This window comes from Podarcis liolepis, assembly GCF_965112155.1.
Source record: "Podarcis liolepis genome assembly, chromosome: Z".
NCBI classification, from domain to species: Eukaryota; Metazoa; Chordata; class Lepidosauria; order Squamata; family Lacertidae; genus Podarcis; species Podarcis liolepis.
This window is the reverse complement of record NC_139570.1, coordinates 22,440,722-22,461,857: the sequence shown is the minus strand read 5'-3', so window position 1 is coordinate 22,461,857 and position 21,136 is coordinate 22,440,722.

The window sequence follows — 21,136 nt, the reverse complement described above, 5'->3', positions numbered from 1 at the left end:
TAGCGCTGTGGGTAAAACCTCAGTGCCTAGGACTTGCCGATCGCATGGTCGGCGGTTCGAATCCCTGCGGCGGGGTGAGCTCCTGTTGTTCGGTCCCAGCTCCTGCCCACCTAGCAGTTCGAAAGCACCCCTAAGTGCAAGTAAATAAATAGGTACCGCTTTATAGCGGGAAGGTAAACGGCGTTTCCGTGTGCTGCGCTGGTGCTGGCTTGCCAGAGCAGCTTCGTCACGCTGGCCACGTGACCCGGAAGTGTCTGCGGACAGCGCTGGCTCCCGGCCTCTTAAGTGAGATGAGCGCACAACCCTAGAGTCTGTCAAGACTGGCCCGTACGGGCAGGGGTACCTTTACCTTTTTTTAAAGTAATATTTATCCAGTACTTATGCTGCTGGATGCTCCTGTCAGCAGACAGGCTGTCAGATCCAGGGTCTCTGCCTTTGTGATGCTAAAGTATACCTTAAGCTGCTCTCAGAATAGTTAAGTCCTGTTTAAACTAGCTGTGTATCTGCTTCTGCCCTTTTTCTTTCTACCATCGGTTCTGTCCCCACTACAAAAATAATATGCTCTGTCAATTTCAGTTCTTCTTGTTTCTCATTTATCCAGTCTTGAATTAATTTCTCCACATTTTGTAGATATTTACAGATTTAAAAAAAAAATCCTCATGAAATTTCACCAGCATTTTACTATGAATTTCTCTTAATAAACACATTATTATATGGAGTTTTGACTAATGTACACATTTTTGCAACCAATTGTCCCGAATATATACATATTTGTAAACACTGGTTAGAGAAACAGCACCACAAAATTCAGATCAGTGAGAACTTTAAAGAGAAGTTGTATTTCAGTTCACATATTGCTTCATAAAGTGTGAATTTAACCTTTAAATGCATATGGAATAGGATTTCTCCTTCATCCCTATTATAATATATTTTTTAAAAAAACGACAAAAGTTACAGCCCTGTATTAAATCCTACAGGGCTATTAAATAAAGACTGATTGTAAAAGTGGTAGACGACAGACAGACAGTCAGGTAGATAAATTTGCCACACAATTCAAATGAGTCATCTGCAAAGCAGAGTTTAATTAGCACCTCCAGAACTGCAGCATAAATCTCAACAGTGTGCAAAGGAAGTGAACTGTAGAATAAGCTGTCAGCAGCTCCCTATGATTTGACAGCGTCCTACAAATGCATTCCACATTCTGACCCTGGCCGTCAATCATCACTCTGCGGCAGCCCTGCATTTCCCTGTGCAACTGTCATCTGTTCTGCAGACTCCGGGATTTGGCTATCCTTTCTTGCGAACTTGTCATCTATCATTATTTTGGAAATAAACGAGACAGCAGAGCATTCTTCGGACTGATTGAACATGCCTCTGAATCCTGGATTTCAGCCTGACATGGTTCATCAGAATGTTACACAATTAGAAGTGGAGCTTTAAGAATTAAAGGGGCGATGGGGGTGGGGGGAGAGATATACACACACACTTATCAGTGGCCCAGTCCAGAGTCTCGGATGTTCTTCAGTATCCACATTGCTTATTTAAAATGCCACAAGTTAGATCCAAGTCCTCACTTGTGTTTTTGATGTGCACATCATTCTAGTATACATGGAAGGGCTGTGCAATGGATTGCAGCCAAGTCCTGAGCCCTGAACTGAATCAGGCTAATTCAAGGGAGTCCATGTGTTGGTTGAGTCAAGCTGAGATAGCCCTGGATCACTGCAGGTTGGGTTGGGTGACCCAGAACGATCTAGGTCTGTCAGGGTTATGGGGCACAGGAAAGAGCAGCAGGTGTGGACAGAAAATAAAAATAAGAAACAATGATAAAGACGAGCTGCAAGGCAGCTATATGTTCATGACAGACGGTAGGAGTGGGTGGGTGCTTTTCCTGCATAACTTTTCCTGCTTCCCCTCAGGCCTTTCCTTCTTCCCACCCCCTGAAACAGTACCAGGCAAGATGGAATCCTCCTCCTTAACAGTTGGTAAGCAGGAGGTAAGCAGCTTCAATGTGAGTATAGGGAAAGCCACTTGTGAAGGAGTAGCGTGGCACAGGAAAGGATCGTATTCTCCCACTTACCAGCTGGCAAGTGAGACGATTCCATCCTTCACAAGCAGCTTCCCAGCACTGTAAACCAGAGCAGTATCCCACAAGACTGAACCTGCCTTGCTCTCAGTTGTGGGGGAGGAGAGTTTAGGAAGAAGAAGACATAGTATACATATTCCCTTCCCATTTCCCCAACCCAACCATATGTTGAACTGAGGGTTTCCTCAGCTCCACAATTACTTTGGAGTCTAGGGTCGGTGGTCCCCTGGGAGGTACAGACTGGGGCTATGTGGCATATCTGGGGGAGTGGTGAACAACCCTAATATAGACCGGCTTTTGTCTTAGTTTCAGTGATGGGAGCAGATCCAGATACACTTATGTGCTCAGGATTGGCCAGTACAGTGGGGCAATGCTGTGTCTTTACTCTAGACAAGAGTGTTGCTGCCATATACCTAGATGGTGTGTGCATGGGGAGCTTATCCCTTCCTTATAATACTAGAATCTTGGATCTTCAAACTGGAAGTTGGAAGAATCGGGATAGACAAAAGAACATGCTTCTTCACACAATGCACAGCTAGAATTAAGAAACTTGATCCTGTGCAGCAGAGACAGGTATGAACTACTAGATCAGGTGTGGGGAACCTTTTTCAGCCTGAGTCAGGACCCATGAAGCAAGGTGAGGCGACCGCCTCAGGCAGCAGGATCCACAGGGGCAGCAGATCTGGTCTCCAAGCAACACATCCCCTGCTGCTGTGCACTTCTCGGAGAATGGATCTGCTACTTCCTTGGCAACTCCCACCAAATGCCACCCCCACAGGGGCTTCTTGGCAAATAGGAAGGTAGATATTTCCACCCCTAGGGAGGAAATAGCGGGGGCTGCCCTCTGGGGTTTCCTGGGCTCTGCACCCATCCAGCATGATGGAGTGGGTCCCTTTTCTCCTTGTGACGGTCTTTGCTTCCCACTTCAGCTGTCAAGTAAGGTTGATTTGATTCCCCATGCCCTTGTTCCTGATGTAGATTTCCACTCACCCCTTCTTCCTCAGTTTGTGTGTGGAGTGCCATTATATGGTTCTCCTGAGGTACAAAAATGTATTGGGCCGGCCCTGGCCTGAGGGCCACAGATACTCACAGGCAGTGCTTTTTTTCTGGGGGGAAGCAGGGGTACGCATACCCCTAAGCAGTTTGTGAATCTAAGTTTGGCCTTATTGAGGAGCAGTATTTCAATATGAGTAGGAAAATGAGAGTACCCCTAAACATATACATAGCTGTCAAGTGTCCCTTATTTGAAGGGACAGTCCCTTATTCCAGCACGATGTCCTGCTGCTGTCCCTTATTGATAGATGTCCCTTAAATGTCCCTTAAATTTCAAAGGAAGCAGCTCCTCTCCCTCCCTCCCTGCCAGCCAGGGAGGAGGGAGGCTCCAACTGTGTTGCTTGGCTGTGTTGCTCACCCAAGAAGAAGTCTAAGAACGACTGGGGGGTGGAGCTTGCATGCCTTGTGTGTGGCTAGATAATGCAAGCTGAGGGGGTTTTTGAATGCTGGACGCCATTTTGTTGCACGTGCTGCTGCAAACTTTGCTGTGCAAAGCCAGGCCGGGGAGCCATCTTAAGTTGAGGCTGCATAGGCCTTGTGGTGCATGTGATTCAGATTCTATTCAGTTGAACCTCTGGTTACAAAGTTGGTTGGACACTGTTCTCGAAGCTACCCAGCCTGAGTTTGACCAGACTGCAGGAGGACAGGAAGACTGGAGTGCCTGGAACAGGTGAGGCTGCAGGTCCCTTATTTTGGCTGCTGGTCCCTTATTTCAAGGCTGCTGGTCCCTTATTTTCAAATCTGTAAGTTGACAGCTATGTATATATATTTTTAGGAAAAAAAGCACTGCTCACAGGCAACCTTCCAAGGGCCACATGACATTGGTGGGGGGCACACATAGGTGCCTCCAATCTCACCTCTTTGCTGAACAGATTCTATCCCCAGTCAGCTCAGATAATGTAAGTCCACATGATGTATTTTCAGGGCTTGTTGAATCTAGGCAATACGTCAGCAGCATTTGCAGAGCAGTGCCAAACACCTGTTCAGCAGGGAGTTCCTCATGGGTGCACAGTGCATTGCTGTACATGAGATCTATCCCTTACATTCAAGCAACAATTTCTCTTCTGAATACTTTTCCATTAAAATGAGCCCATGATTGCACATCATTACGGTATATAAATATTGTTATGCTGAGCAAACAAAGACTCAAAGAAACTGTTATGTATTTGTATGCACATACAGTGGTGCCCCGCAAGACGAATGCCTCGCAAGACGAAAAACTCGCTAGACGAAAGGGTTTTTCGGTTTTGCGTTGCTTCGCTAGACGAATTTCCCTATGGGCTTGCTTCGCAAGACGAAAACGTCTTGCACTTTTTTTAAAAAGCCGCTTGAAGAGGCGCAGTTGCGACGGACCGTGCTTCGCAAGACTAAAAACATCGCAAGATGAAAAGACTCGCGGAACGAATTATTTTCGTCTTGCGAGGCACCACTGTACTTATGTATTCCATCAAATGGTTGCTTAGCACAAAATAGAAAAGGGGGAACCCTATAATTAATCTATTTTATGGCAAATGTCACCACAACCGGATGAAATGTTTAAGTTCTCATTTCTTACGCGAGGGTGCTGTTTATTTTATGAATTCCTGAAAACATCGAAACCAGCCTATTATGTGCCCACTTACAACCTCCCTACCCCAAATGTATGGCTGTGAGTAATTCTGTTACAAAGACTTTGGCATTAGATCACAACAACTGGGATAATTCCTCTGCCATGAGACCGGCTTGCAGCCACTGCTCAAAATGCCAACGGAATGTCTCCATTTGAAGTGCAACAGGGCTGTACTGAGTTGATCACAGAAATTATTCCAGCCGTGGTACACCACATATTTCAAGAGCCCACCATAAAAAGGGTCCATAAAAGGGGTTCCCATTGAATCCTGGGATTCCATCCCATAATACACCTTGGTTCCACTTCCTGCAAGAGACCAAAATAGCAGAAGTGTTTTTTTAATTGCTTCTCAAACTGTTCCTAACTGTAAAGAGGCCAAGCATTGTCAACAATCTGGTGAAAGTTAGGAATCAAAATAGACACAGAAACACGCAACCAATGTGCAAATTCTTCTAAAATTTCCTGGGGGAAAAATATTAATATTCCATTGTTGCGGAACTTAAAGCCTCTTTGTCTGGAGCTAGGGACTTTCCTCAGGACACACCTCCTCACAAGCCACACCCTCTTCGCACAGGCCATACCTCTAGTCAGTCTTGCTTCATATCCTCACTTGGCTGGAATGGGTCCTTGAATGCTAATACTGACAATGATGGAGACAGGTATGTGGGTGTTCGTAGAGACTGTAGAAAGGTGAAATTCATACTCATTTATTTGCCCACTTTTGCTTTGATCTCCCAACCATCATTGGTGGGGATGTGGTCTTCAAGCTGAAAAAGATCCCCCACTCCTGCTTTAGATAAACAGGATAAATTGGCCTAATTACTCTGTCATTGTTGCCTGATGATTTGTACCAATAATTTAGGGGCTGTTGGGAAGGGGTTGTGACTGGCCTAAAGTCACCTCATGAGTTTCATGGTTGAGAGAGGATTTAAACCCTGGTAGGCAAGGTCCTAGTCCAACACTCTGGCCATTATGCAATTATGCTCCCAATATTGCCTATGGCTCCCCATTAACAACCCAAACCACTGATACTATGGCAGTGGCTGAAATACAGAACTCCCTCTTGAATTATATTTTGCTGTCACCATTTTGGCTTCATTTAGGGGCAAAGTAAACCTTCTTTTGCTTACTCGGGCCTTTGGAATGTCATCAGCCTTCTTGATGACCCTGCTACTTTCCATATTTTGAAAACAATTTTATTTTAAAGACAGGATGAGAAAGCTAAACAAGGAGGAAAACAAAAGCAAAAGGCAGACAGCTTAATCCCTTTAGTTTCCAGGAACTAAGGTTGTGCATTGGATTTTTCTTGATTTTATCGTTTTATCTTTTTGTAAACTGCTTTGAGGTTCTTTTTACAAGCAAGCGGTGCCTAAATTTTGTGAAATAAATAAATATAAGCTTTCTTGGATGCTATTTGATTAGATACCAGTGCTCCTTTAACAGGTGGCTCACCTTGAAGCACTTCCAAGAGCTGCTCATGACTACACAATTAGTGTAGAGTACATTAGCCATTTTATCAGCAGGAGTCCAAACACAATGCAGTGGTACCTCAGTTTACGAACTTAATCCATTCTGGAAGTCCGTTCTTAAACCGAAACTGTTCTTAAACCGAGGTGCACTTTCCCTAATGAGGCCTCCCGCTGCCGGTACCCTTCCACCATTTGGATTCCGTTCTTAGACCAAGGTAAAGTTCTCAAACCAGGACACTATTTCTGGTTTTGCGGAGTTTGTAAACTGAGTCGTTCTTAAACTGGACTGTTCCTAAACTGAGGTAAAGGTAAAGGTACCCCTGCCCGTACAGGCCAGTCATGTCCGACTCTAGGGTTGCGTGCTCATCTCACTCTAGAGGCCGTGAGCCGGCGCCGTCTGAAGACACTTCCGGGTCACGTGGCCAGCATGACGAAGCTGCAGCTGGCAAGCCAGCACCAGCGCAGCACACGGAACGCTGTTTACCTTCCCACTATAAAGCGGTACCTATTTATCTACTTGCACTTAGGGGTGCTTTCGAACTGCTAGGTGGGCAGGAGCTGGGACCGAAAGACGGGAGCTCACCCCGCCGTGGGGATTCGAACCGCCAATCATACGATCAGCAAGTCCTAGGCACTGAGGTTTTACCCACAGCGCCACCCGCGTCCCAAAACTGAGGTACCACTGGCTAATTAAAGGGTCCTAGACCCCTTAAATAATAAAAAAGAGGTCTGGACATGAGAGGAACCATTGCTGTACACCACTAACCCCTCACAATATAAAGCTCTTCCACATTTCAATTTCAGCCACATTGTTTGGATATGCAAGGCATAGGAAGACATCAATACAAATAACTTTAATTTATTGTGATGGTGCTGTGAATTATACGTACTACCAGAAATAGCTGGCATATGAGCCCATTTGTAAATCACCTGGAAAATTCAGTTGGTCCAAAGAAGGGCAATTCAGTTACCAATGGGGAATGGTAAATACTTACCACATTGCACCAGTGTTTTGTCATTTGCCATGGTTTCTGGCCCATTTCCAGGCCCTATTCAATTATTTTTTAAACACCCATAACAATCCTGTGGTCCAGTTATCTGCAGGGCTACCTTCTCCTATATGCAACTGCCCTGTCATTGAAATCATCACTGGAGAATAGGGATGATGGAGTTCATTGATTTTTATTTCTCTCTGCTTTAATTTTTTAGGGTTGTCATATTTCAAACACTGAAAATACAGGCAGAAAAAGCGTTGAACATTTTGGGCAATTTGGGGGTGGGGCGGACGGCATGGGCTGCTGCCATGGGCTGCCATACGTCCGGATTTTTACAGACATTTTCCCAATTTTCGCTCAGACATATGGCAGCCCTATCATTTTTCCAATCTTAAGTTAAGTTCCCCACATTTTTACATCAGTTTCTGATTATTATTATTATTATTATTATTATTATCAGTCGTGAATAGTAATCATAAATTCAGTGCAGATTTCTCCTAGTTTACACATTTTTAATGTAACATTGCCTAATGTACAGTATTTCAAAGCAATTTTCCTGAATATGATGCATTTTTTGTATGTCGTTTTCACAGTGATAGGCATTTATATGCACGCTTCCCCCCAGTATGTGCAGTTTTGACACATTACATTATCTGGAGAACTGCCTTGCAAAATTCAGGGAGAAAGTGCAAGCTTTGAAGAATGACTGTATTTTGGTTCGCACATTGTTTCAGGCATTGTGAATTAGGCATGTTCACCTTGGATCAAATTTCTTGCCTATTCCTGCTGGAGAATCTTCCCCAGTTCCAGCAGTTCAGAATGTTCTTTCAATCCAGCCAAATGCTAGGCAGAACAACCCAGCGATCAGTGGAAGATTGGAGATCCTGTTCCTAAGGGTGCTTCCCATTTTCATAAAACCCTCACACACGTTGATCTTCCCCGGTGTGCCTTTGCTGTGCAAACGAAGTGATGTAATCCTCACAAGACTAGGGCTGTAGGGTGTAATCATGATCTGTGAAAGAGCATAGAATTAAAATTTATTGTTCAGCTCTGAAAATGTGTTCTTCCTTGCTTGGGATGCTGGGGAAAAAACCCCAACCCAGACAGACCTGGTGATAAGCACATTTTTTCTTTCCTTTTTGTGAAATATAGATTTACAAATGGACCTTACAATAAGGTTTCTGTGTGGTGTACTCATGTTCAACCCTCTTCTACTCCCTCCTCATTTTCTTGAATCTACCCTCCAAAAAATATTCAGCAGTAGTCTGAGCATCAGTTACAGCAGATTTTCAGTTGTCACATATTGCTTGTCACTCACAGACATTCAGCCGAACAGCCTTTGGAGTGAAAGGAAGGCACACCACCCCCAACCAACCCCATTCTAAGGGGTCCAGACATTCTGGGATGAAACAGTACATATCTGGAGTGTGGGGGGGTCATAATCTTTAGCTACAGACATACCTTCTTTGTGAGTAAGCCATTCCCTCAGTATAAAACCAGGTCACTTGGTCCTGGACTATATGGAGTCCAATCATCAAATATCTTCCAATCCCAATAAAGAAGGGCTTTATCTCTTATTGGGTGATGGATATTGGGATAGGGAAGACATTTGACTCAGTTCGCATTTATAGGCGAACCCACTCAGCTTGCACGTTCCGAAACAATACACAAACCAAAATACAGCAAATCTTTGAAACTTGCGCTTATCCAAAATTTGCACAAAATGCACATACTTGGGTAATCTGTGCATACAAAATGCATATATTAATGAAAATTGCAAACAAAAATGCATTGTATTCAGGAAAATTGGTTTATTAAGCAAAACTGAATTTAAAAATGTGTTCTTAGAATAAATTTGTACTAACATGCTGCTTAATTTTATACCAGTTTACATTGTCTTGTCTTAGCCTTCCAGGTGTTGGTGTGCTCGGGTCCTGCTTGCAGGCTTGCCACGGGCATCTACCTGGCCATTGTGAGAACAAGATGCTGGACTAGATGGTTCTTTGGCCTACTCCACCCAGCAGGGCTCTTCCTACATTCTCATGCAAATGGTGAATCATATACGATTCATACATGCAGCTTGACCTGAGTTCTCCCTCCTGCCCACTCTGGTCATAGCATCTGTTGAATGCTGTTGGTCATCAAGGATTCCTCCAATCCCATAAACTGAAGCCATCAGAAGGACGAATGTTCTCCTTACCTGCTCATCTCTAAATAATAAAAAAAACGGAGCAGATGTGAATGTTTATATCTTGGACATGGCACTTCAAACTAGCTTCCGTACTTTTGCCGGATCTTTTCTTTAATATACTGCTTGGCATTAATCAAGCTCCTTCGAAGCATCCTGTATTATCTCAGCCAGAACGGATCTCGTATGACTTTCCGTTCTAGTTTTTCAGCTCCTGTTGAGCTCCTGTTTTTCTTTCATGTTTGGGAGCAGAGGTCAGCAGCGCTAGGAGATGCTTGTTTTCACTTGGTCTCACATTTGCTGCTGTCATTCTAAGTCTGCTTCGAGTCCCCGCTAAGCAACAGGATGTGTTCATGCCCCCAGCTTTCTATGCTAATTGATTTTGGGGGAACCCATTCGTCAGTTTAATTTAGGAGATCGCCCACTAGGTTTGCTGTTCACTGTCAAAGGTAATTCAATTAAAACTCCAGAAGTGTGACTAACTACCCCACCAGTTAAATATGTTTACCAGCTGCCTCCTAGGATATCTCCACCCCTAGTGTGTCTGTCAGGCAGTCTTACCATAATATACTGTCACGTAACATACTTGACTGATATATACAACAGCTTCTGCAACAAGGATATAGAATCAGTTCAAAGGCTTTCTGCAGCATGTAATGACATACAAATATCTATACCATGCAATGAATCAATTAAAGCTTTGGCGATGTTAAACGTCAGCAGGTTTCAGCATTTTTTTGAATTTGGGATCATATAGCTATTGAATTGACTGCGAATTATGGCTCTCCCAAATTAAACAATCCAAAGGTATATGTTTAAAAATCTTTAGGAAACATGGTAGTCTCTGATGTACCTTTCTAAAATAAAGAAGTAGTGCTATAAGCAATTTGCCTGAAAGCCTCAGAAACAATGCAGTTATGGTAAATATGAAGTCTCAGAGGCACTGCAAGGTAGTCAGAGGATTTGCATGGCACTTTAAAGCACCTGAGACTTCAGCTATACTGTAAGCAGCTATATCTGATCACTGCAGATGGTGACAGCAGCCACGAAATTAAAAGACGCCTGCTCCTTGGGAGAAAGGCGATGGCAAACCTAGACAGCATCTTAAAAAGCAGAGACATCACCTTACCAACAAAGGTCCACATAGTTAAAGCCATGGTTTTCCCAGTAGTGATGTATGGAAGTGAGAGCTGGACCATAAAGAAGGCTGATCGCCGAAGAATTGATGCTTTTGAATTATGGTGCTGGAGGAGACTCTTGAGAGTCCCATGGACTGCAAGAAGATCAAACCTATCCATTCTTAAGGAAATCAGCCCTGAGTGCTCACTGGAAGGACAGATCGTGAAGCTGAGGCTCCAATACTTTGGCCACCTCATGAGAAGAGAAGACTCCCTGGAAAAGACCCTTATGCTGGGAAAGATGGAGGGCACAAGGAGAAGGGGACAACAGAGGACGAGATGGTTGGACAGTGTTCTCGAAACTACGAACATGAGTTTGACCAAACTGTGGGAGGCAGTGGAAGACAGGAGTGCCTGGCGTGCTCTGGTCCATGGGGTCACGAAGAGTCAGACACGACTAAACGACTAAACAACAACAAAAAGCAGCTACACACCTTTCTGCAGGCATCGTCTGCACAGCCAACCCAGCAGACTTTGGCTCTACTGCCCACAAGCTGAAGATTGCTTTCTCATACCAATTTACAATAAGGAGTACACATTAAGGCTCCAAGTTTCTCATTGGTGGATGCACCTCTTGACTCAACTACGAGTCACAATAATACATTTTGAATATGATATAAACATCAAACATCAGATGGTGCTAGAGAGCAAAAAGGAGTTTATATGGATTTTTAGATAGGCTCCTCCCCCCCTTTTCTTTCAAGATTTAATTTTTTACTTATATACTGTATAGCATTTTTAACCTGTGTTTAGATCCACCCTCTGTCTCCATACATAGAGACCTGACATCGTATATGATGTCAGGAATGAGGCACGTGTGTGCAGTTTGAGGAAAATGGTCTTGGCCGCATTTGAACCCTTGGTGGACCAAATTTGGCAAATAGATTGGAGGTACCCGAACAGTGGCCTACACTGACTGGCAATGACTGTCAAGGTTTTCACGCAGATCTTTACAATGCAAAACCAAATTCATAGCCATAATTCAGCCTCAAAGATCATGTCCCCTTATTCCATCTCTGCATACAATTCAGTTTTTCTCACAGGGGCATTTGGCTTACCTTCTTGGTTCAGGATTTGCGTCTTTTACTTTGTCTTATTTTCTGCCAAGGGTACACAGCCAGTACCTACTACATTTTTCTATGAAGCACGCTAGTGACTGGAAACCACACTCAAGTCGATGATGGACCTTGATATTAAACATCTGTTTAAACATGGGAGGTGCTTTCAATGGTTTTATAACTAGGAAAGAGAACTATAAAGGGCAATTTAGGATGAAGAGGCACCAATTTTAGCAGGAAGAAACGAAGGAAGGAAGAGCCAAGATTCCAAGACCCTACATCTTTTGGGGAAACTAACTTGAAATGGTTGCTATACCTATAATTATATGCTGGTGTCAAATATCTCTGGAGCAAAAGTGGAGCCAGTGTTTCTATAACATTTTTAGTGAAATATTACTTGCTTCACCATGGTCCCCTGAAGTAGACACACCCATTAATTCTTTGAAGAATAGAAAGTCATTGGGGGCATAGCCCGTACCCCAAGCTAAGTTATTTCAAATGCTGTAAGACTTCACTTCCCATCAGCCCCAGGCAACATGTACACTGATCAGGGATGATGGGAGCTGTGGTCCAGCAGCAACTGGAAGGCTATCCAAGCTTCAAAATAACGTGGAATGGTGGTGCCCATGATGGTTTTATTTTTCAACCAGGTCATTTAACTGGGTAACTATATGTAAGTTTGGGGAATACGCGGGTGGCGCTGTGGTTTAAACCACAGAGCCTAGGACTTGCCGATCAGAAGGTCGGCGGTTCAAATCCCCGCGACGGGGTGAGCTCCCATTGCTCAGTCCCTGCTCCTGCCAACCTAGCAGTTCGAAAGCACGACAAAGTGCAAGTAGATAAATAGGTACCGCTCCGGCGGGAAGGTAAACGGCGTTTCCATGCACTGCTCTGGTTCTCCAGAAGCAGCTTAGTCATGCTGGCCACATGACCCGGAAGCTGTACGCTGGCTCCCTCGGCCAGTAAAGTGAGATGAGCACCACAACCCCAGAGTTGGCCATGACTGGACCTGATGGTCAGGGGTCCCTTTACCTTTACCTTTACCTTTACCCTTATATTTCAAAAAGTGAAAATCTGGACACAAAAGCTGCTGAACTTTTTTTGGCAAAGTTGTTTGCAAAATAACAAACAAAAAACAACAACGCCCCCCCCACATGCCAAATGCAACACTTCCAACACTTCCATGGGTTCCCAGACAGCGGGTTTTCCTGGGGGGAAGCAGTGGGGGCAGGTGGAAGTGTGGACGAGCCCTAAGATTCTACCCCTCGTGATAGAGCATGAGAGTCTTAATCTCAGTGTCAGGAGTCGGAGCTCAACCTTAGGCAAAATGATTCTGTATTGCAGGGGTTTGGACCAGACCAGTGGTTCTCAACCAGTGTGCTTCCCTGGGGTGCCTTGTTCATCCCTGGGGTGCCTTGAATGATAGTCGGGGTGCCGCAGGCAACACTGGCCTCTGTCCCTCTTTCCTTCCCTCTATCCTCTGATGCCCTCTTGTGTCTGCCTCCCAAAACCTTGGCTGTGGGGCTGGCCAGGGAGTGCTTCCCAGGTCCCGTGGGGCAGTGTGGGGAGGCACTTCACTTTGGGGAAGGGGGGCAGCTCAGAGACTAGGGGTAGCAGCTGCGGCTGCTCAGAGGACTCCCAAGGAGAGGGGGAAAGAGAGGAGGCCGAGGGGAGACTCCACAAGGGAGTGTGTTTTAAAGAGGGTGAGAGGCTGCCAGCTCTGCAGGCAAGGGGTGACATTACTGGGCTCCTGAGCCCCACAGGAGTGCCGCAGAAAGAATGTCATTGCTCAAGGGAGCCATGGACTCAAAAAGGTAGAAAACCTCTGGACTAGACAACCCACGCAGACCCAATTCTACAATTCTGTGATTCTGAACAACAGGCTAGTGTGTCTTTTTAAACTCCCGCTCTCCAGTTTAGATTTATGGTTATGTGTTCACCTTTGCACATTCCTCAGCCTTCTTTTAACTGATGGGACTTACTTCTGATAAGTAAAAAGATCCAGAGGAAAATGTAACTGGATAATCAGAGACTGATATAGGAAGCGGGTATGTGCGCCTGATATTTGCCTTTGCTTTCTTTAGCGTCTCCTCCTTTCCCCATCCTCCCCCCCCCCACCTTCCCTGTACCCACCCCACCTCCTGGTGTTTTTTATTTTTATTTTAAAGGCACCTGCTGTACAAATCAACTGAAAAACTGAAAGCCATTATCACTTCGACAAGGGAAGCCAGGTCCTTAATCTTGGGACAGAGCAGGAGGCCTCATCTATTTACAACCTGAAAAGATTATATATGCATCAAGTTATTGAAGGGAAAGGTTGATTTCACTGCTATGGACTTCTTTATTCTTCTTCTTCGTTTCTTTCTTTTTTTGCCAACTTCCAGGTCACATCGATTAGTTCCAGTGTTCTCCTGCAGACTGGAACTAATTTACAGCACTCCTGATGGAAAGGTCTGTGCTTGCCGTGAGCTTCAAACCACACGGCGGGCACTTTATTATAGTTGCAAAGACTGAAACACAAGGGGCTGGGGAGAGAATAATATACACATGCCATGAGTCAAATGCTACCATGACCATCTTGATGGAAACCAAGTTTGTACACCGCACAAAATCTAAATTCGCAGTTAGGCACCTGAACCTGCTGGGAAGGGGAATTACTAAACAACAGCGGCAACAACAAAACGTGTCTTCCCCTAAAGGAAAATGAAGACTAGTTGTGTAGCCTGCCTTCCCACAATGACAGACATTGTCACATCAAGTTTGGCGAAGAGGGGCAAGAGAGTTAAAACTGGGGTGGAGGACTTCAGGCCAGGGGACGACATGCAGCCTGCCTGTCTTTCTGGCCCTTTGGATTCTCCCAGCGCCCACACTTTCTCTCACAAAGTCCCAAGGTTTTCTGCACCAATCCTGCTTGGGTGTTTCTGCCTGGCTGGAATGAACTGTTGAACTTTGACCATGCTTCTTTCTTGCCCAAATGGAGACTAGAGAGGGGTGTGCAGAATTTTCACGAAAGTAAAAATTCATATTTGTTGCTCCACCCACTTTTTGTCTCAGGCTCCACCCAACCTCTGGCATGGTGCCCTCAGAGGGTTGCCCCAAATGGAATGCAGTCCTTGGGTTGAAAAGGGTTCCCTGTCCTGGGTTCAAGTGTCAGGCTGGGAGCCAGGAGATCCAACTTCAAAACCCATAGTACTCTGTATCGGGGCTAATCGCTTTCACTCAGTCTAACCTACCTCATAAGGTTGTTGTGAGGATAAAGTGGGTAGGCCACATTTCTTATGGTGACGATGAGCAGCAACAGCAGCATGCCAAACTTTGAATCAGAGACCTGATGTGATGCTACAACTTCTCTATTCTTAATTATGCTTTCTCTCTTCCCCTTTCCCCTGCTTTTATTACTTTTGGGATCTTTCTGCTTTGATGCTTATCTTTGCTGTCTCTGCTTTTATTGCTGTTTTATGGTAGCACTGGTGTCATGTTTTGATTGGATGATTTCCATTTTTTGTCGTCAGCTGCCCTGGAACTTTTACTCCAAAAGCCAAGATATGGTTTAAATAAAATAAACGAAAACTAATTAAATTCTTGGGAATAGGTTCTCTAGCTCAGGAGACTTACAGCACTGGTGGCGACCAGTAGTCTGGCCTGGGAAGGAAAGGGGCAGTCTCTCTCCATGACTGTGACAGTTCTCAAGCAGACATCCCACCTCAAAGGAGGATGCACATCACAAAAATAAGAGGACAGAGTTTTGTACAAAATTTGTGTATCATAGAATCCAACAATTGTAGAGTTGGAAGGGACTATGAGGGTCATCTGGTCCAAGCCCCTGCAATGCAGGAATCGTTTGCCCAATGTGGGGCTCAAACCCATGACCTTGAGATTAAGAGTCTCATGCTCTACTGACTGAGCCAAGGTGGAGCTTTAGGTATGTAGATTCAACTGTAGAAAAAAAATACAATTTGTCTTGACATACTGGGGAAGACAGAACTGGCGTTCTGTGCACGTGCTCAGTCTGTTGACCTAACTTAACCATATCCTCCAACATTCCTCAGATGAAAATAGGGATATTTCTCACTCCCCTCCCCTGACCCTCCTCAAACCCTCCCCCCATTTTTGGGGTCCCTCCCCCCCTCAGAGCATTTCCTATCAGAAGAAGGGCGAGTGCCACCACAGCTTCACCAATGCGACACAGCACACACACCCTCCACCGTCCTGAGAAAACCCCTTAATCCTGATTTTATTTTATTCTTTAGTAGATTTACAAAAAGAAAAACACACACCAATAAATAAATTTCAGAAAGGGGCAAGCAAGATTAGACGTGGAAGAGTAATACATTAATTTTATTTTATTTTTGGTAAAATAAAAATCAAGGCTCCTTACTCTCTGCTTGGCTCTCCCTTTCTTCCCGCACAGGGTGGCCCTGCTCTCTGCCTGCCCTTCAGAGCTGACACACCTTGACAGCCACGGCCTCTCCCCCTCTTTGCCTGCTCTCCAGCAGCTGCTACAAGCTGCCCAAGGAAGGAGGCAAGGGGGCGTTTCCTTGCGGCTGCTGCTGCCACCACTCAAGAGAGGCTCTGGCACCTCCTCCTCAAACTCAGTGGCGGTAATAATGGGGAAAATAGGGACATTCTGGGATCAGATCAGAAGCATATTAGGAACCACTTGCACTAAAACGATAAATTTCCTTGAGGATCCTTTAGAAAATAAACACGATCACAAACTAGCGTAGTCAGAGTTCTTTTGGGATTGCATCAGCACAAGTATATACATAGAGAGTTGTTCTCATGGACATATTTCAGGAATATTTGGACTGTTTGGCTTTGAGATTTTGAGTTGAATATGTCATTATTGTTTTGGCATCATATAGGATTTAAGATCCCATGTATTAGAAGGCATTGAAATGTTGTGGGTTAATGAATTTTTGCAAATCACATACAGAGTTGTTTAGTTTGTTGTCTGTAGTAGTAGGGCAATTATTCCCCAGCCTGTTAAGCCCCCTTATCACATTTCTAGCTATCGGTCTGTACTCACCTTTTGTCATATATCCTGCATAGCTTCACTAAGAATGAGGCCATGTTGTGTACCATTATGGCCTTTTGTAAAGATTTAGCCATTTATAAATATTCCAAATAAATAATGCTGAGGAGGCAGGAGTGAAGCTGAAGGCTCATCCAGACTTCCTTTTGTGTTGCGTTTCTAGTCACAGGTCCGTGCCATACCCAAGCACTTATTCTTTTTCCTTTGGCCTGGTGCTTTCTCTGAAAAATACCTGCTCTTTACCACTGAACTGAAGCGGACCTGTGCCTTAGAAAGCATGGGGCCAAAGGTGACTGTAGATGAGCCCTGACAGACAATGGCCTATCCAAGTTCACAGGAAAGGCTACTGGGGAGGGACCTGATCTGTAGCTCAGAATGTTTCCAGACACTGGGCAGCATCCAATTAAAGAGATCTGCTAGCTCAAAGATTTCTGCTTATGGAATGGAGTTTCCTTCCCTCTCCCCACCCCCATGCCCTCTCCAAATCTGTACCTCCAAATTTGGGGGTACAACCCAGAGTAGATTTAGTGGGACATGTGGAGATGGAGGGAAGTTCATTTGCCAATTGTGCTAGATATATACCATCCTATTTGTTTACTGAGCATCCACCTTGATTTGTTTGCAGGGAGATCAGATGACATACTTAGCATTCATTCTGATTTGTTAGCAGGGAGGACGGATGCTGTTGCACCAAAGCGAGTGTTATCCCACACTTCCCAATACATTTTTTCCATCACTTTCCTCATCACAAAAAGTCAGATCTTTGGGGAAAGTGGGCTTGCTGAGCAAGAGCTTCCGACCAACTATAACTGCACAACCTGAATTTGCCAATGTGTGATTGAGTTCCACCCAGAAATTGCGATGGCCTGGAAGAACCTTCAGACTATTAAGTCAGCCCAAATAAGAACCTCTTGCAATGCTTTTGGCTACCATGCACATGCAGAATTTTACAGTCCCCTGGAGGAAACTGAGGGTCAGCCTCAGTTGCAGATCTGGAAGGCATCTGATAGAAATCTGTTTCGTGATGTATTTGCAATGTAGCTAAAATTGCTTCTAAAATGTGGTGTTTCCAATATTTCAATTGGAGCCCGCAGAAAGTGCTGCCTGATGTCTTCATGTCGGCCAAGTACTTGTGTGTTTGGTAAAAAAAAATAAAAAAAATGACAAGGGAGGTCAGTGGTTTTCCATGTATCGGAAGCAAGTCTCTTTTCAAAGCATGCTATCCTGTCATTACCATTCAAATAAAGGAAAAGGCCTATTGGGACAATCTGTAACCAATTTCAAGCGTCAGCTGAACCCTTTTAACTCCCTGGAGGGTATGTTAGCGGCCCAACAGGCTCCAGTGTGACCTTCTGCTCCTCTTTATTAGAAGAGTCATACTAAATCAGCATAGATGTGCAGGTATAGAGGAGTTCCCCAAAGACACGCAACATGCTGTTCACAACTCTGAAAACGCATCACTGCTAGTTCTTATTGTAGTCTTCGTGAAAGCCAAAGAGAAGTTACTGAGAAATTTACAAATCAAGGAGGCGATGAGGAGAGCTGGACTTCATAGGGTGAAAACTGCTCCAGAGGAACACAGGGAGCTGCCTTACACCAAGTCAGACCATTGGTTCATAGTATTGCTTACACTGACTAGCAGCAGCTCTCCAAGGTTTGGTATAGTGGACTCCCCCACTATACCCTCTCATCAGATGAGAAAGAGAGAAGCAATTATGCATCTTTCTGTAGACATCTGAAGGCAGCCCTGCATTGGGAAGTTTTTAATGTCTGATGTTTCATTGTTTATATATATATATATTCTGTTGGAAGCTGCCTAGAGTACAGGATGGCAAAGTACAAGTAATAAATTATTACCATTTAAAAAAAATATTGATTTCACATATCTGGTTAAGGGATTGAACTAGCTGTGAGTGACCAGGAACAAGACCTTGGTGTTGGAGTGGATAGCTGAATGAATAGCGTGCAATGGGTCTGAAGAAGGCAAATTCCATGCTAGGGATCATTAGGAAAGGAATGGAAGATAAACCTGCCAAAATAAAACTGCCATTATACAAAACTATTATGTGGTCACACTTGGAATACCATGCAGAGCTTTGCTTGCCTCACCCCCAAAAAGACGTTGTAGAGCAAGGAAAGGAGAACCAAGGGCGTGGAGAAACTTAGATAGGAAGGAAAAGCTACAACATTTTGGGGCTTCTAAAGTTTAGAGAAAAGGCACATTAGAGTAGGCATGATAAGAGTTGCCCAAAATATGCATGGAGAAAATGGGTAGAGAAAAGCTTTTCTCCCTCTGCTACTTGAACTCAGGTCCATCTAACGAAGCTGAATGTTGGAAGATTCAGGACTGACAAAAAGTTGTTGGAGGCATTATGTTTCTGCACACCACAGCTGGGGAGAGTGGCAATGCACTCAAGTCTTGCTTGTGGACTTCACAGGCAGCTGGTTGGGCACTGTGAGGACAGGAGGCTGCACTAGATGGACCAGTGGACTGATCCAGCACGGCTGTTCTTGGGTTATTTCCCCCCTGCCTGCAAAATAATCAACATGCAAACATTCTTTAGGACTGTGATATTGTTGCATGTGGGCTTGTGTTGTCTGTTTGTTTTGTGGGGCATGGTAGCCAAATGCAACCTCCATTCTCTTTTTAAAGGCAGCCACTCTTTAAATATCTGACCATTTGGTTGGTTAAACAAGACAATCACTCTTTTGCCTTTGTAAACCTTCTTGGAGGCACTACCCTGATCTTTCTAGGATGCACGGATGGCAAGTCTAGATTCAGGAGGGGAATCCACGGCCCTCCAGATGCTGAACTACCATGCCTACTACCCCTGATTAGTGGCTCTGCTGGCTGGGGCTGATGGATGTTGGAGTCCAACAACTTCTGAAGGGTCACAGGTCCCCCAACTCTGCAATAGATGGAAATTGAACTGAGAAAGCAAGACATTTCTAAGGTTTGTTTGGAGAAGGAGAGAACTGCAGAGTAAAAAAAGAGCTGTGAGTGGAGGGGGGGCCTTTCCCTCTCCTTTGGACCCCCCAGGAAACTCATCAAACCTGCAGTACCTGGAGCTGGGTATGGAGAGTGCAGGTGAGGAGAACACAGCCGTGGGTGGCCTAAGGAAGTACCATCCACCTTGGGCCTGCTCATAAAAAGCAAGTCTGGAGTGGGAGACTAGGGTGATGCTCTTTCCAGGCATTCTTGTTATGATACTTTTTGTGGGTGAGCTGAGAGTTTGTTTGAACCCTGGGTGAGAACCCAGAGGCTGAGAGAGAGGGTGTGTCAGAAGGAAAATGAATTAATATTGATTTTTATAAGACTCCCTGGAAAAGACCCTGATGTTGGGAAAGATTGAGGGCACAAGGAGAAGGGGACGACAGAGGATGAGATGGTTAGACAGTGTTCTTGAAGCTACCAGCATGAGTTTGACCAAACTGCGGGAGGCAGTGGAAGACAGGAGTGCCTGGCGTGCTCTGGTCCATGGGGTCACGAAGAGTCGGACACGACTAAACGACTAAACAACAACAACAAACTTTGAATTAATGTAACATTTTCATATGTAACTGTGTATTTTTGTAATATTTTAAGTTGTCTGTTGTTGCTTCAGTTTTTTGTACACCGCTTGAGAGATTTAAAAAAACTTATTAAGTGACATGGAGATATTTTTTAATATATTAAGTGATATAGAAATTAACCAATCAATCATCAATATACATTATCTTATTTTCATGAATTATCAAAAGCTTGGTTTTTAAAAAATGACAAAAGGAGTGATGGCATCTAACCTAAAATTTAGAACAAGCAAGCAGATCCGGCTTCTTAAACAGACCCTCTAAGACAGAAGGGGGAATATATATTTGCAGTACCCAGCCTTTGCTGTTTAAGCAAACCTTTCCCATCAAAAGATAGGTCTTCTACTTCCCTCTGCTGGTTCCATTGAAAAAAGGCAGGCAGGAAAAAGGAGCATTTTAAAAATACACTGGCTGCTTGTTCTCATGATTACACAGAAATCCAAAAGCAAGCTACTACAGAAAATATTAAGCAGTGAGCAATACCAAGACAAAGAGGCACTGTGGTCCAGTTTCTAGTGTGTCCGACTAGGATCAGGCAGACCCAGGTTTAAATCCTCACTCAACCACAAAGCAGCTCTCTGGCTGAATCTAGGTCAGTCACCATCTGTCTATTCCACCTTAGAGGATTAGTGTGAGAATAAAGGAAGAAGACAGAGAACAATGTATACCACTCTGAGCAACCCAGGAGGAGAAAAATGTAGTATAATACAGTGGTACCTCTGGTTAAGAACTTAATTCGTTCCGGAGCTCTGTTCTTAACCTGAAACTGTTCTTAACCTGAAGCACCACTTTAGCTAATGGGGCCTCCGGCTGCCGCCGCACCATCACCACGCGATTTCTGTTCTCATCCTGAAGCAAAGTTCTTAATCCGAAGTACTACTTCTGGGTTAGCGGAGTC